We start from the raw sequence: 10984 nt of genomic DNA on the forward strand, positions 1-10984 counted from the left end.
CCGTGTTTTCCGAGACTCGTACGTATCAGGCGTCTTGTAGTGTTTTCTTTTTTTTTTCTATAGTAGTGTTACGAATTCAATGGTTAAGAGCAATTAATAGATGTGTCTTTCTCGTCAACGGCCATACCGCGATGAAAGTACTAGTTCTCGTCCGATCACTAAAGTCAAGCATCGCTGGGCACGGTTAGTACTTGGATGGGTGACCGCTTGGGAACACCGTGTGCTGTTGACATTCTTCTTTTTTTTCTATTTTTGTTAGAAATATCGTCAAGATGAAACCAAATATAACATATTTTCATAATATAATTTTTTTTTCTACAAGAAACCACTTACCGAACGATTCTTTACAACCTCTTCTGCTTTATAATTGTGTCAGATCTTTTTAACCAGATCGATCGAAAATTTTCATATAATCCGTGTTTTCCGAGACTCGTACGTATCAGACGTCTTGTAGTATGTTCTTTTGTTTTTTCTATACTAGTGTTACGAATTCAATGGTTAAGAGCAATTAATAGATGTGTCTTTCTCGTCAACGGCCATACCGCGATGAAAGTACTAGTTCTCGTCCGATCACTAAAGTCAAGCATCGCTGGGCACGGTTAGTACTTGGATGGGTGACCGCTTGGGAACACCGTGTGCTGTTGACATTCTTCTTTTTTTTTCTATTTTTGTTAGAAATATCGTCAAGATGAAACCAAATATAACATATTTTCATAATATAATTTTTTTCTACAAGAAACCACTTACCGAACGATTCTTTACAACCTCTTCTGCTTTATTAATTGTGTCAGATCTTTTTACCAGATCGATCGAAAATTTTCATATAATCCGTGTTTTCCGAGACTCGTACGTATCAGGCGTCTTGTAGTGTTTTCTTTTGTTTTTTTCTATAGTAGTTACGAATTCAATGGTTAAGAGCAATTAATAGATGTGTCTTTCTCGTCAACGGCCATACCGCGATGAAAGTACTAGTTCTCGTCCGATCACTAAAGTCAAGCATCGCTGGGCACGGTTAGTACTTGGATGGGTGACCGCTTGGGAACACCGTGTGCTGTTGACATTCTTCTTTTTTTTTCTATTTTTGTTAGAAATATCGTCAAGATGAAACCAAATAAACATATTTCATAATATAATTTTTTTTTCTACACGAAACCACTTACCGAACGATTCTTTACAACCTCTTCTGCTTTATTAATTGTGTCAGATCTTTTTACCAGATCGATCGAAAATTTTCATATAATCCGTGTTTTCCGAGACTCGTACGTATCAGACGTCTTGTATATGTTCTTTTGTTTTTTCTATACTAGTGTTACGAATTCAATGGTTAAGAGCAATTAATAGATGTGTCTTTCTCGTCAACGGCCATACCGCGATGAAAGTACTAGTTCTCGTCCGATCACTAAAGTCAAGCATCGCTGGGCACGGTTAGTACTTGGATGGGTGACCGCTTGGGAACACCGTGTGCTGTTGACATTCTTCTTTTTTTTTTTTTTGTTAGAGAAATATCGTCAAGATGAAACCAAATATAACATATTTTCATAATATAATTTTTTTTTCTACAAGAAACCACTTACCGAACGATTCTTTACAACCTCTTCTGCTTTATTAATTGTGTCAGATCTTTTTACCAGATCGATCGAAAATTTTCATATAATCCGTGTTTTCCGAGACTCGTACGTATCAGACGTCTTGTAGTATGTTCTTTTGTTTTTTCTATACTAGTGTTACGAATTCAATGGTTAAGAGCAATTAATAGATGTGTCTTTCTCGTCAACGGCCATACCGCGATGAAAGTACTAGTTCTCGTCCGATCACTAAAGTCAAGCATCGCTGGGCACGGTTAGTACTTGGATGGGTGACCGCTTGGGAACACCGTGTGCTGTTGACATTCTTCTTTTTTTTCTATTTTTGTTAGAAATATCGTCAAGATGAAACCAAATATAACATATTTCATAATATAATTTTTTTTTCTACAAGAAACCACTTACCGAACGATTCTTTACAACCTCTTCTGCTTTATTAATTGTGTCAGATCTTTTTACCAGATCGATCGAAAATTTTCATATAATCCGTGTTTTCCGAGACTCGTACGTATCAGGCGTCTTGTAGTGTTTTCTTTTGTTTTTCTATAGGTGTTACGAATTCAATGGTTAAGAGCAATTAATAGATGTGTCTTTCTCGTCAACGGCCATACCGCGATGAAAGTACTAGTTCTCGTCCGATCACTAAAGTCAAGCATCGCTGGGCACGGTTAGTACTTGGATGGGTGACCGCTTGGGAACACCGTGTGCTGTTGACATTCTTCTTTTTTTTTCTATTTTTGTTAGAAATATCGTCAAGATGAAACCAAATAACATATTTTCATAATATAATTTTTTTTTCTACACGAAACCACTTACCGAACGATTCTTTACAACCTCTTCTGCTTTATTAATTGTGTCAGATCTTTTTACCAGATCGATCGAAAATTTTCATATAATCCGTGTTTTCCGAGACTCGTACGTATCAGACGTCTTGTAGTAGTTCTTTTGTTTTTTCTATACTAGTGTTACGAATTCAATGGTTAAGAGCAATTAATAGATGTGTCTTTCTCGTCAACGGCCATACCGCGATGAAAGTACTAGTTCTCGTCCGATCACTAAAGTCAAGCATCGCTGGGCACGGTTAGTACTTGGATGGGTGACCGCTTGGGAACACCGTGTGCTGTTGACATTCTTCTTTTTTTTTTATTTTGTTAGAAATATCGTCAAGATGAAACCAAATATAACATATTTTCATAATATAATTTTTTTTTCTACAAGAAACCACTTACCGAACGATTCTTTACAACCTCTTCTGCTTTATTAATTGTGTCAGATCTTTTTACCAGATCGATCGAAAATTTTCATATAATCCGTGTTTTCCGAGACTCGTACGTATCAGACGTCTTGTAGTATGTTCTTTTGTTTTTTCTATAGTGTTACGAATTCAATGGTTAAGAGCAATTAATAGATGTGTCTTTCTCGTCAACGGCCATACCGCGATGAAAGTACTAGTTCTCGTCCGATCACTAAAGTCAAGCATCGCTGGGCACGGTTAGTACTTGGATGGGTGACCGCTTGGGAACACCGTGTGCTGTTGACATTCTTCTTTTTTTTTCTATTTTTGTTAGAAATATCGTCAAGATGAAACAATATAACATATTTTCATAATATAATTTTTTTTTCTACAAGAAACCACTTACCGAACGATTCTTTACAACCTCTTCTGCTTTATTAATTGTGTCAGATCTTTTTACCAGATCGATCGAAAATTTTCATATAATCCGTGTTTTCCGAGACTCGTACGTATCAGACGTCTTGTAGTGTTCTTTTGTTTTTTCTATATAGTGTTACGAATTCAATGGTTAAGAGCAATTAATAGATGTGTCTTTCTCGTCAACGGCCATACCGCGATGAAAGTACTAGTTCTCGTCCGATCACTAAAGTCAAGCATCGCTGGGCACGGTTAGTACTTGGATGGGTGACCGCTTGGGAACACCGTGTGCTGTTGACATTCTTCTTTTTTTTTCTATTTTTGTTAGAAATATCGTCAAGATGAAACCAAATATAACATATTTTCATAATATAATTTTTTTTTCTACACGAAACCACTTACCGAACGATTCTTTACAACCTCTTCTGCTTTATTAATTGTGTCAGATCTTTTTACCAGATCGATCGAAAATTTTCATATAATCCGTGTTTTCCGAGACTCGTACGTATCAGACGTCTTGTAGTATGTTCTTTTGTTTTTTCTATACTAGTGTTACGAATTCAATGGTTAAGAGCAATTAATAGATGTGTCTTTCTCGTCAACGGCCATACCGCGATGAAAGTACTAGTTCTCGTCCGATCACTAAAGTCAAGCATCGCTGGGCACGGTTAGTACTTGGATGGGTGACCGCTTGGGAACACCGTGTGCTGTTGACATTCTTCTTTTTTTTTCTATTTTGTTAGAAATATCGTCAAGATGAAACCAAATATAACATATTTTCATAATATAATTTTTTTTTTCTACAAGAAACCACTTACCGAACGATTCTTTACAACCTCTTCTGCTTTATTAATTGTGTCAGATCTTTTTACCAGATCGATCGAAAATTTTCATATAATCCGTGTTTTCCGAGACTCGTACGTATCAGACGTCTTGTAGTGTGTTCTTTTGTTTTTTCTATACTAGTGTTACGAATTCAATGGTTAAGAGCAATTAATAGATGTGTCTTTCTCGTCAACGGCCATACCGCGATGAAACTAGTTCTCGTCCGATCACTAAAGTCAAGCATCGCTGGGCACGGTTAGTACTTGGATGGGTGACCGCTTGGGAACACCGTGTGCTGTTGACATTCTTCTTTTTTTTTCTATTTTGTTAGAAATATCGTCAAGATGAAACCAAATATAACATATTTTCATAATATAATTTTTTTTTCTACAAGAAACCACTTACCGAACGATTCTTTACAACCTCTTCTTTTTTAATTGTGTCAGATCTTTTTACCAGATCGATCGAAAATTTTCATATAATCCGTGTTTTCCGAGACTCGTACGTATCAGACGTCTTGTAGTATGTTTCTTTTGTTTTTTCTATACTAGTGTTACGAATTCAATGGTTAAGAGCAATTAATAGATGTGTCTTTCTCGTCAACGGCCATACCGCGATGAAAGTACTAGTTCTCGTCCGATCACTAAAGTCAAGCATCGCTGGGCACGGTTAGTACTTGGATGGGTGACCGCTTGGGAACACCGTGTGCTGTTGACATTCTTCTTTTTTTTTTTTTTTGTTAGAAATATCGTCAAGATGAAACCAAATATAACATATTTTCATAATATAATTTTTTTTTCTACAAGAACCACTTACCGAACGATTCTTTACAACCTCTTCTGCTTTATTAATTGTGTCAGATCTTTTTACCAGATCGATCGAAAATTTTCATATAATCCGTGTTTTCCGAGACTCGTACGTATCAGGCGTCTTGTATGTTTTTTTTGTTTTTTCTATACTAGTGTTACGAATTCAATGGTTAAGAGCAATTAATAGATGTGTCTTTCCGTCAACGGCCATACCGCGATGAAAGTACTAGTTCTCGTCCGATCACTAAAGTCAAGCATCGCTGGGCACGGTTAGTACTTGGATGGGTGACCGCTTGGGAACACCGTGTGCTGTTGACATTCTTCTTTTTTTTTCTATTTTTGTTAGAAATATCGTCAAGATGAAACCAAATATAACATATTTTCATAATATAATTTTTTTTTCTACAAGAAACCACTTACCGAACGATTCTTTACAACCTCTTCTGCTTATATTAATTGTGTCAGATCTTTTTACCAGATCGATCGAAAATTTTCATATAATCCGTGTTTTCCGAGACTCGTACGTATCAGGCGTCTTGTAGTATGTTCTTTTGTTTTTTCTATACTAGTGTTACGAATTCAATGGTTAAGAGCAATTAATAGATGTGTCTTTCTCGTCAACGGCCATACCGCGATGAAAGTACTAGTTCTCGTCCGATCACTAAAGTCAAGCATCGCTGGGCACGGTTAGTACTTGGATGGGTGACCGCTTGGGAACACCGTGTGCTGTTGACATTCTTCTTTTTTTTTCTATTTTTGTTAGAAATATCGTCAAGATGAAACCAAATATAACATATTTTCATAATATAATTTTTTTTTCTACAAGAAACCACTTACCGAACGATTCTTTACAACCTCTTCTGCTTTATTAATTGTGTCAGATCTTTTTACCAGATCGATCGAAAATTTTCATATAATCCGTGTTTTCCGAGACTCGTACGTATCAGCCGTCTTGTAGTATGTTCTTTTGTTTTTTCTATACTAGTGTTACGAATTCAATGGTTAAGAGCAATTAATAGATGTGTCTTTCTCGTCAACGGCCATACCGCGATGAAAGTACTAGTTCTCGTCCGATCACTAAAGTCAAGCATCGCTGGGCACGGTTAGTACTTGGATGGGTGACCGCTTGGGAACACCGTGTGCTGTTGACATTCTTCTTTTTTTTTCTATTTTTGTTAGAAATATCGTCAAGATGAAACCAAATATAACATATTTTCATAATATAATTTTTTTTCTACAAGAAACCACTTACCGAACGATTCTTTACAACCTCTTCTGCTTTATTAATTGTGTCAGATCTTTTTACCAGATCGATCGAAAATTTTCATATAATCCGTGTTTTCCGAGACTCGTACGTATCAGACGTCTTGTAGTATGTTCTTTTGTTTTTTCTATACTAGTGTTACGAATTCAATGGTTAAGAGCAATTAATAGATGTGTCTTTCTCGTCAACGGCCATACCGCGATGAAAGTACTAGTTCTCGTCCGATCACTAAAGTCAAGCATCGCTGGGCACGGTTAGTACTTGGATGGGTGACCGCTTGGGAACACCGTGTGCTGTTGACATTCTTCTTTTTTTTTCTATTTTTGTTAGAAATATCGTCAAGATGAAACCAAATATAACATATTTTCATAATATAATTTTTTTTTCTACAAGAAACCACTTACCGAACGATTCTTTACAACCTCTTTGCTTTATTAATTGTGTCAGATCTTTTTACCAGATCGATCGAAAATTTTCATATAATCCGTGTTTTCCGAGACTCGTACGTATCAGACGTCTTGTAGTATGTTCTTTTGTTTTTTCTATACTAGTGTTACGAATTCAATGGTTAAGAGCAATTAATAGATGTGTCTTTCTCGTCAACGGCCATACCGCGATGAAAGTACTAGTTCTCGTCCGATCACTAAAGTCAAGCATCGCTGGGCACGGTTAGTACTTGGATGGGTGACCGCTTGGGAACACCGTGTGCTGTTGACATTCTTCTTTTTTTTCTATTTTTGTTAGAAATATCGTCAAGATGAAACCAAATATAACATATTTTCATAATATAATTTTTTTTTCTACAAGAAACCACTTACCGAACGATTCTTTACAACCTCTTCTGCTTTATTAATTGTGTCAGATCTTTTTACCAGATCGATCGAAAATTTTCATATAATCCGTGTTTTCCGAGACTCGTACGTATCAGACGTCTTGTAGTGTTTTCTTTTGTTTTTTCTATAGTAGTGTTACGAATTCAATGGTTAAGAGCAATTAATAGATGTGTCTTTCTCGTCAACGGCCATACCGCGATGAAAGTACTAGTTCTCGTCCGATCACTAAAGTCAAGCATCGCTGGGCACGGTTAGTACTTGGATGGGTGACCGCTTGGGAACACCGTGTGCTGTTGACATTCTTCTTTTTTTTTCTATTTTGTTAGAAATATCGTCAAGATGAAACCAAATATAACATATTTTCATAATATAATTTTTTTTTCTACACGAAACCACTTACCGAACGATTCTTTACAACCTCTTCTGCTTTATTAATTGTGTCAGATCTTTTTACCAGATCGATCGAAAATTTTCATATAATCCGTGTTTCCGAGACTCGTACGTATCAGACGTCTTGTAGTGTTCTTTTGTTTTTTCTATACTAGTGTTACGAATTCAATGGTTAAGAGCAATTAATAGATGTGTCTTTCTCGTCAACGGCCATACCGCGATGAAAGTACTAGTTCTCGTCCGATCACTAAAGTCAAGCATCGCTGGGCACGGTTAGTACTTGGATGGGTGACCGCTTGGGAACACCGTGTGCTGTTGACATTCTTCTTTTTTTTTCTATTTTGTTAGAAATATCGTCAAGATGAAACCAAATATAACATATTTTCATAATATAATTTTTTTTTCTACAAGAAACCACTTACCGAACGATTCTTTACAACCTCTTCTGCTTTATTAATTGTGTCAGATCTTTTTACCAGATCGATCGAAAATTTTCATATAATCCGTGTTTTCCGAGACTCGTACGTATCAGACGTCTTGTAGTATGTTCTTTTGTTTTTTTCTATACTAGTGTTACGAATTCAATGGTTAAGAGCAATTAATAGATGTGTCTTTCTCGTCAACGGCCATACCGCGATGAAAGTACTAGTTCTCGTCCGATCACTAAAGTCAAGCATCGCTGGGCACGGTTAGTACTTGGATGGGTGACCGCTTGGGAACACCGTGTGCTGTTGACATTCTTCTTTTTTTTTTATTTTTGTTAGAAATATCGTCAAGATGAAACCAAATATAACATTTTCATAATATAATTTTTTTTTCTACAAGAAACCACTTACCGAACGATTCTTTACAACCTCTTCTGCTTTATTAATTGTGTCAGATCTTTTTACCAGATCGATCGAAAATTTTCATATAATCCGTGTTTTCCGAGACTCGTACGTATCAGGCGTCTTGTAGTGTTTCTTTTGTTTTTTCTATAGTAGTGTTACGAATTCAATGGTTAAGAGCAATTAATAGATGTGTCTTTCTCGTCAACGGCCATACCGCGATGAAAGTACTAGTTCTCGTCCGATCACTAAAGTCAAGCATCGCTGGGCACGGTTAGTACTTGGATGGGTGACCGCTTGGGAACACCGTGTGCTGTTGACATTCTTCTTTTTTTTTTCTAGTTTTGTTAGAAATATCGTCAAGATGAAACCAAATATAACATATTTTCATAATATAATTTTTTTTTCTACACGAAACCACTTACCGAACGATTCTTTACAACCTCTTCTGCTTTATTAATTGTGTCAGATCTTTTTACCAGATCGATCGAAAATTTTCATATAATCCGTGTTTTCCGAGACTCGTACGTATCAGACGTCTTGTAGTATGTTCTTTTGTTTTTTCTATACTAGTGTTACGAATTCAATGGTTAAGAGCAATTAATAGATGTGTCTTTCTCGTCAACGGCCATACCGCGATGAAAGTACTAGTTCTCGTCCGATCACTAAAGTCAAGCATCGCTGGGCACGGTTAGTACTTGGATGGGTGACCGCTTGGGAACACCGTGTGCTGTTGACATTCTTCTTTTTTTTTCTATTTTGTTAGAAATAGTCAAGATGAAACCAAATATAACATATTTTCATAATATAATTTTTTTTTCTACAAGAAACCACTTACCGAACGATTCTTTACAACCTCTTCTGCTTTATTAATTGTGTCAGATCTTTTTACCAGATCGATCGAAAATTTTCATATAATCCGTGTTTTCCGAGACTCGTACGTATCAGACGTCTTGTAGTATGTTCTTTTGTTTTTCTATACTAGTGTTACGAATTCAATGGTTAAGAGCAATTAATAGATGTGTCTTTCTCGTCAACGGCCATACCGCGATGAAAGTACTAGTTCTCGTCCGATCACTAAAGTCAAGCATCGCTGGGCACGGTTAGTACTTGGATGGGTGACCGCTTGGGAACACCGTGTGCTGTTGACATTCTTCTTTTTTTTTTTCTATTTTGTTAGAAATATCGTCAAGATGAAACCAATATAACATATTTTCATAATATAATTTTTTTTCTACAAGAAACCACTTACCGAACGATTCTTTACAACCTCTTCTGCTTTATTAATTGTGTCAGATCTTTTTACCAGATCGATCGAAAATTTTCATATAATCCGTGTTTTCCGAGACTCGTACGTATCAGGCGTCTTGTAGTATTTTCTTTTGTTTTTTCTATAGTAGTGTTACGAATTCAATGGTTAAGAGCAATTAATAGATGTGTCTTTCTCGTCAACGGCCATACCGCGATGAAAGTACTAGTTCTCGTCCGATCACTAAAGTCAAGCATCGCTGGGCACGGTTAGTACTTGGATGGGTGACCGCTTGGGAACATGTGCTGTTGACATTCTTCTTTTTTTTTCTATTTTTGTTAGAAATATCGTCAAGATGAAACCAAATAACATATTTTCATAATATAATTTTTTTTCTACACGAAACCACTTACCGAACGATTCTTTACAACCTCTTCTGCTTTATTAATTGTGTCAGATCTTTTTACCAGATCGATCGAAAATTTTCATATAATCCGTGTTTTCCGAGACTCGTACGTATCAGACGTCTGTGTAGTATTCTTTTGTTTTTTCTATACTAGTGTTACGAATTCAATGGTTAAGAGCAATTAATAGATGTGTCTTTCTCGTCAACGGCCATACCGCGATGAAAGTACTAGTTCTCGTCCGATCACTAAAGTCAAGCATCGCTGGGCACGGTTAGTACTTGGATGGGTGACCGCTTGGGAACACCGTGTGCTGTTGACATTCTTCTTTTTTTTTCTATTTTGTTAGAAATATCGTCAGATGAAACCAAATATAACATATTTTCATAATATAATTTTTTTTTCTACAAGAAACCACTTACCGAACGATTCTTTACAACCTCCTGCTTTATAATTGTGTCAGATCTTTTTACCAGATCGATCGAAAATTTTCATAAATCCGTGTTTTCCGAGACTCGTACGTATCAGACGTCTTGTAGTTGTCTTTTGTTTTTTCTATACTAGTGTTACGAATTCAATGGGTAAGAGCATTAATAGATGTGTCTTTCTCGTCAACGGCCATACCGCGATGAAAGTACTAGTTCTCGTCCGATCACTAAAGTCAAGCATCGCTGGGCACGGTTAGTACTTGGATGGGTGACCGCTTGGGAACACCCGTGGCTGTGACATTCTTCTTTTTTTTCTATTTTTGTTAGAAATATCGTCAAGATGAAACCAAATATAACATATTTTCATAATATAATTTTTTTTCTACAAGAAACCACTTACCGAACGATTCTTTACAACCTCTTCTGCTTTATTAATTGTGTCAGATCTTTTACCAGATCGATCGAAAATTTTCATATAATCCGTGTTTTCCGAGACTCGTACGTATCAGACGTCTTGTAGTGTTTTCTTTTGTTTTTTCTAGTAGTGTTACGAATTCAATGGTTAAGAGCAATTAATATATGTGTCTTTCTCGTCAACGGCCATACCGCGATGAAAGTACTAGTTCTCGTCCGATCACTAAAGTCAAGCATCGCTGGCACGGTTAGTACTTGGATGGGTGACCGCTTGGGAACACCGTGTGCTGTTGACATTCTTCTTTTT

General features: G+C 36.4%; 24 non-coding genes and 3 pseudogenes across 24 annotated transcripts; all 27 read left to right on the forward strand.

Annotated features, from left to right (window-relative positions):
- The first annotated feature begins 113 nt into the window (after positions 1–113).
- On the forward strand, positions 114–232 carry LOC122521707. The gene has a single exon (XR_006304854.1). It is a non-coding gene; the product is annotated as a 5S ribosomal RNA (ribosomal RNA).
- A 296-nt stretch (positions 233–528) lies between these two features.
- On the forward strand, positions 529–647 carry LOC122521708. Its single transcript, XR_006304856.1, has one exon. It is a non-coding gene; the product is annotated as a 5S ribosomal RNA (ribosomal RNA).
- Positions 648–941: 294 nt separating this feature from the next.
- On the forward strand, positions 942–1060 carry LOC122521709. The gene has a single exon (XR_006304857.1). It is a non-coding gene; the product is annotated as a 5S ribosomal RNA (ribosomal RNA).
- Positions 1061–1354: 294 nt separating this feature from the next.
- Positions 1355–1473, forward strand: LOC122521710. Its single transcript, XR_006304858.1, has one exon. It is a non-coding gene; the product is annotated as a 5S ribosomal RNA (ribosomal RNA).
- A 296-nt stretch (positions 1474–1769) lies between these two features.
- On the forward strand, positions 1770–1888 carry LOC122521711. Its single transcript, XR_006304859.1, has one exon. It is a non-coding gene; the product is annotated as a 5S ribosomal RNA (ribosomal RNA).
- Positions 1889–2180: 292 nt separating this feature from the next.
- On the forward strand, positions 2181–2299 carry LOC122521712. Its single transcript, XR_006304860.1, has one exon. It is a non-coding gene; the product is annotated as a 5S ribosomal RNA (ribosomal RNA).
- A 294-nt stretch (positions 2300–2593) lies between these two features.
- On the forward strand, positions 2594–2712 carry LOC122521713. Its single transcript, XR_006304861.1, has one exon. It is a non-coding gene; the product is annotated as a 5S ribosomal RNA (ribosomal RNA).
- A 292-nt stretch (positions 2713–3004) lies between these two features.
- On the forward strand, positions 3005–3123 carry LOC122521716. Its single transcript, XR_006304863.1, has one exon. It is a non-coding gene; the product is annotated as a 5S ribosomal RNA (ribosomal RNA).
- Positions 3124–3415: 292 nt separating this feature from the next.
- Positions 3416–3534, forward strand: LOC122521717. The gene has a single exon (XR_006304864.1). It is a non-coding gene; the product is annotated as a 5S ribosomal RNA (ribosomal RNA).
- Positions 3535–3831: 297 nt separating this feature from the next.
- Positions 3832–3950, forward strand: LOC122521718. Its single transcript, XR_006304865.1, has one exon. It is a non-coding gene; the product is annotated as a 5S ribosomal RNA (ribosomal RNA).
- A 297-nt stretch (positions 3951–4247) lies between these two features.
- Positions 4248–4363, forward strand: LOC122521685 (annotated as a pseudogene).
- A 294-nt stretch (positions 4364–4657) lies between these two features.
- LOC122521719 lies at positions 4658–4776 on the forward strand. The gene has a single exon (XR_006304866.1). It is a non-coding gene; the product is annotated as a 5S ribosomal RNA (ribosomal RNA).
- Positions 4777–5067: 291 nt separating this feature from the next.
- LOC122521720 lies at positions 5068–5186 on the forward strand. Its single transcript, XR_006304867.1, has one exon. It is a non-coding gene; the product is annotated as a 5S ribosomal RNA (ribosomal RNA).
- Positions 5187–5484: 298 nt separating this feature from the next.
- Positions 5485–5603, forward strand: LOC122521721. Its single transcript, XR_006304868.1, has one exon. It is a non-coding gene; the product is annotated as a 5S ribosomal RNA (ribosomal RNA).
- Positions 5604–5900: 297 nt separating this feature from the next.
- On the forward strand, positions 5901–6019 carry LOC122521722. Its single transcript, XR_006304869.1, has one exon. It is a non-coding gene; the product is annotated as a 5S ribosomal RNA (ribosomal RNA).
- Positions 6020–6315: 296 nt separating this feature from the next.
- Positions 6316–6434, forward strand: LOC122521723. Its single transcript, XR_006304870.1, has one exon. It is a non-coding gene; the product is annotated as a 5S ribosomal RNA (ribosomal RNA).
- Positions 6435–6730: 296 nt separating this feature from the next.
- On the forward strand, positions 6731–6849 carry LOC122521724. The gene has a single exon (XR_006304871.1). It is a non-coding gene; the product is annotated as a 5S ribosomal RNA (ribosomal RNA).
- A 296-nt stretch (positions 6850–7145) lies between these two features.
- LOC122521725 lies at positions 7146–7264 on the forward strand. Its single transcript, XR_006304872.1, has one exon. It is a non-coding gene; the product is annotated as a 5S ribosomal RNA (ribosomal RNA).
- A 293-nt stretch (positions 7265–7557) lies between these two features.
- Positions 7558–7676, forward strand: LOC122521727. The gene has a single exon (XR_006304874.1). It is a non-coding gene; the product is annotated as a 5S ribosomal RNA (ribosomal RNA).
- A 297-nt stretch (positions 7677–7973) lies between these two features.
- LOC122521728 lies at positions 7974–8092 on the forward strand. The gene has a single exon (XR_006304875.1). It is a non-coding gene; the product is annotated as a 5S ribosomal RNA (ribosomal RNA).
- A 293-nt stretch (positions 8093–8385) lies between these two features.
- Positions 8386–8504, forward strand: LOC122521729. Its single transcript, XR_006304876.1, has one exon. It is a non-coding gene; the product is annotated as a 5S ribosomal RNA (ribosomal RNA).
- Positions 8505–8802: 298 nt separating this feature from the next.
- On the forward strand, positions 8803–8921 carry LOC122521730. The gene has a single exon (XR_006304877.1). It is a non-coding gene; the product is annotated as a 5S ribosomal RNA (ribosomal RNA).
- A 293-nt stretch (positions 8922–9214) lies between these two features.
- On the forward strand, positions 9215–9333 carry LOC122521731. Its single transcript, XR_006304878.1, has one exon. It is a non-coding gene; the product is annotated as a 5S ribosomal RNA (ribosomal RNA).
- Positions 9334–9629: 296 nt separating this feature from the next.
- LOC122521686 lies at positions 9630–9745 on the forward strand (annotated as a pseudogene).
- Positions 9746–10038: 293 nt separating this feature from the next.
- On the forward strand, positions 10039–10157 carry LOC122521732. Its single transcript, XR_006304879.1, has one exon. It is a non-coding gene; the product is annotated as a 5S ribosomal RNA (ribosomal RNA).
- A 288-nt stretch (positions 10158–10445) lies between these two features.
- On the forward strand, positions 10446–10563 carry LOC122521688 (annotated as a pseudogene).
- A 292-nt stretch (positions 10564–10855) lies between these two features.
- Positions 10856–10973, forward strand: LOC122521680. The gene has a single exon (XR_006304836.1). It is a non-coding gene; the product is annotated as a 5S ribosomal RNA (ribosomal RNA).
- Positions 10974–10984: the final 11 nt, after the last annotated feature.

Source organism: Polistes fuscatus, unplaced genomic scaffold (genome assembly GCF_010416935.1).
Source record: "Polistes fuscatus isolate 324 unplaced genomic scaffold, CU_Pfus_HIC Scaffold45, whole genome shotgun sequence".
Classification (NCBI taxonomy): domain Eukaryota; kingdom Metazoa; phylum Arthropoda; class Insecta; order Hymenoptera; family Vespidae; genus Polistes; species Polistes fuscatus.